Consider the following 4,146-nt stretch of genomic DNA (forward strand, 5'->3'; position numbering starts at 1 on the left):
ATTTGTCATCAGGTCATCCTCGTTATCACCTCAAGGGTACCCAATGACGGTCACCTCGCGTCGGGTGGGACTTTTTCCCGATAGGAGGCGGTTTGCTTATACGTAGTACGTAGTGTGTGTTCTGATACCGAGGGGGCGTTGGGAAGGTGCTGGGTGGTGGGGTCTGGGTGGGTGGGAGGACCCTCTCACAGGGCTTGTTTTTTTTTCTTTTTCTCCTCCTTTCCTACCCTGAATAGGAAAAAATTCTGCCTCTCCGACCATCAGGTGCAACTTGCATACTTGGTGGATGAGTCAGTCATGAGCTTAGGTCAGCGCCTTTTGGGAAATGGAACATTATTATATATATCTTATATATATATATATATATATATATATATATTATATATATATATATATTAATATATCAAAACTTCAAGGATGACAGTAGAACCGAGGCTCATCTATCGCCTAAGCATGAAAGAACAACATACGAATAAAGCTAATCACTCACTGTAACCTCTGATCATGAAACCGCCTAAATATTCCATTTCTTTAATTATCAGCTCTATCCAGAATCACCAACGATTGTGCCGAGCCGTTTAAGATTAGCAGTTTACGACCAGCAGTATCACAATGATTAGCAGTGTGATGTGTTCATTGACACATCAAATAAAATCAAGCATGTCGTCAGTAAATGCACCTTGAAAGTAACAGGATATTCGCCCAAACGGTTACTGTAAACTCGGTGTCTGCACCTCTTTCTTCAAGGCGTTTTCCCCAGTTTTTAATAAATCACTTTTCTTTCAATGAAAATATCTCGTGAGATATTGGCGTTATTCTCAACAATTTTCTAATGGAGTTCATACTTCACAGTCTGCAATTCTCTCGTCGATTGACTGTTTACAAAGATAAGCTGGAGGAAAAGAATTTTTCAATCCACGAGCACTTGATAATCGGAATCCTTCACAAACAACAGCAAAAGCTCTTCATAAATGGACCTACCTTTGCGAAGGAATAATGTGAAGGAATGGAGGCAGCTTTCTAACAGAGGCTATATGTGTAGGGGCTGAGCCTTCGTCTGATAAGGTTATAAGGACCTGCGATATTTTACGCTAAGGTCGGTTGGTATGACTCCCATCCTCGTGGAGTATCCTGGACTTCGATGATAATTACCTAAGTTCATTCAGTATCTTCTCTCTGATGTAGGGTTGTAGTGTTTGAAACGCAGATTATAAAAATAGGTGTATTATTCTCCTTACATCGTGAAGCGTGGATAAGGTTTGTCAGGTCCTCCAACGGAGAATGCTAACCGAAGTCTGACATACAATTTGGTTTACAAATCAGAGGTGAGCAGACAATAGCTCGACATACGAACATACATATAGATGACATAGATTACAAGTCACGTAGGATGGTCTGTGGTTATAGGTCAATATGTTTTCTCAAGCAGAAAGCTTTGTCAACAGTTCACACAACAATAGATTTGATGACTACAGATGATTTACAAACCAGGACGCTGATTGATACAACACGTCTTATCTGTTCCGATCACATTCCTGCAAGCAAACTGGTTGACCTCTTGGGTCACTGGTTTTAATTGTCTTTTTGTTTTTCTGACCAATACGGTTCCTAGTGGCCCTACCCTTAAATCTGTATAGATACAAACGTCCACTGTGTAAACGCATATTCGATATAAAATTGAAAAAAATGTGTTACAGATAATAATAGTGTCCCCCAAAATGATAAGATTAACACAGAAAATATGATTAAGAATATTTCAGGAGAACTTTTGGAAAAAACAAAGTTGACAGAAACTCAAAGATAAAAAGCCTGCAGGAGCGACGTCCCAATGGTGTATATAATTTTCTGTAATAAAGTAAGATTAAGAATGTCTTGTAATTCACCCACAGGGACGACAAATTCGACCTGCAAAGGAACACTCAAAGTTACCCTCACCAAATGAATAAATAAGTTGTACTTAGCTTCTGTATTTAAGAGGAAGATCTTGGTGCTTTGATGATGTCATGGCCTTGGCTTTCCCGTCTCTGCTAACCGAAGTCTGACATATAATTTAGTTTACAAATCAGAGGTGAGCAGACAATAGCTCGACATACGAACATACATATAGATGACATAGATTACAAGTCACGTAGGACGGTCTGTGGTTATAGGTCAATATGTTATTCTCAAGCAGAAAGGGTTTGTCAACAGTTTCACAACAACAATGATTTGATGGCCACAGATGATTTACAACCAGGACGCTGATTGATACAACACGTCTTATCCGTTCCGATCACATTCCTGCAAGCAAACTGGTTGACCTCTTGGGTCACTGGTTTTAATTACTGTCATAGTTTTAGTTTTTATATATGGAACAACGCACAATCCATATATTTTATATGTAACACTTACATATGAAGGTCTAAGTGAAGATCGGTTCTTTTGCCCCAAGAGACATGTCGAATGATGCTGTCGAGAGATCTGAGGAGTTCTCTTCCTCTAATGGAGATCTGGACAAATGAGTCGCCTACATGGAGCCGTTGCAAAGGCTAATGTCTACAACTACTTTGAGGTGTCAGTTTGCTCCTTTCATTATTATTATATATTCATCGTGGGCAAGGCTGTTTCTCTTGTGGAGACGATACTGGTAATAATATCCCAGCTGATCTGTTGCACACATAAAAGCAAAATAACAAATGGGTGTTTTTCACTAAAAACAAGAAATACGACTCATTGCATCATTATCACGAAATACTATAAAAATAAATTAGGAAGTTTTTTTATTCAAACCGGTTTCTGGAGAAAAAATTAAATTTTTCATGTAAATCCACCATTGCTTTATTTGCTAAAGCCTCTGATAGTATTGGCTACCCGCTGACACAAAGATTAAATTAATATTGCCTTGAACATTTCTATGGGTGCATAAGGCAAATGGATGGTCACCATGATCATCCAAATGCAGTGAAAGTGTAATATCACCTCAGCTGATATTATACATATATATATATATCTATATATATATATATATATATATATATATATATATATATACAATTTACCTGTTTTTTTTTCTACAGCATTGCTTTTACCAAACTTCCCATACATGCAAGAATAATTCATGATGTTGAGCCAATCATTAACCCTTAAACGCCGAGCCGGTATTTCCCAGTGTCTCCCATATACCGGCAGAGTTAGTGAGTGAGCGCCGAAGCAGAAAAAAGTTTTTTTTTTTAAATCACAGCACGCTTAGTTTTCAGGAGTAAAAGTTCATTTTTGGCTCCTTCTTTTGTCTTTGTCTGATGTTTAGTATGCAACCATCAGACATGAAAAAAATATCATTATCATATATAATATTTGAATATATGACAGAGCAAAAAAAAATGTCATATACAATTGTATACACATCGCGCTGTGAGCAAAACGGTTAAAGCTATAGAGTTAATTTTTTTCGTTGTATTGTACACTAAATTGAGATGATTATAGTATAACACAAATTGTAAAACGACCAAAGCAACACAGAGAAATTATTATCACAAAATGATGCATGAATTCGTAACATGCGGATGTAAAAAAAAGTTTTTTCAAAAATTCACCATAAATCGAAATATTGTGCTAGAGACTTCCCGTTTGTTGCAAAATGAAGGTAATTGATTGAATATTACTAGACTGTAAGAGTTCTAGCTTAAAATTGCATTTTTTACCATTTCATCTATTTATCGTGATTTACATGCAAATTTTTCAAAATTGATAAAAGCTACAACCATGAGTTTTTTTGTTTGTATTCTACATGACATTGTGCATATTTTCATATTTAAAACTCTATGTAACGGCTAATATAAAACGGTGCAAAAATTACGACAATGTGACTCAAGCATTTCTGAGATTTGCAGCCGAGTTACCGAGCGCAGAGGGAAGGAAAAAGTTTTATTCAAAAATTCACATTAATCGAAATATTGTGCTAGAGACTTCCCGTTTGTTGCAAAATGAAGATAAATGATAGAATATTACTAGAATTTAAGAGTCATAGCTGACATTTCTGTTTTTCGACCATTTAGGTCGAGTCAAAGTTGACTGAACGTTGAAATTTTGGCAAATATCGTGATTTATATAAACCTATTTTAAAACGGATAAAATCTACAACCATTAGTAATTGATTGAATATTACTA

Source organism: Macrobrachium nipponense, chromosome 34 (assembly GCF_015104395.2).
Source record: "Macrobrachium nipponense isolate FS-2020 chromosome 34, ASM1510439v2, whole genome shotgun sequence".
In the NCBI taxonomy this organism is placed as follows: Eukaryota; Metazoa; Arthropoda; class Malacostraca; order Decapoda; family Palaemonidae; genus Macrobrachium; species Macrobrachium nipponense.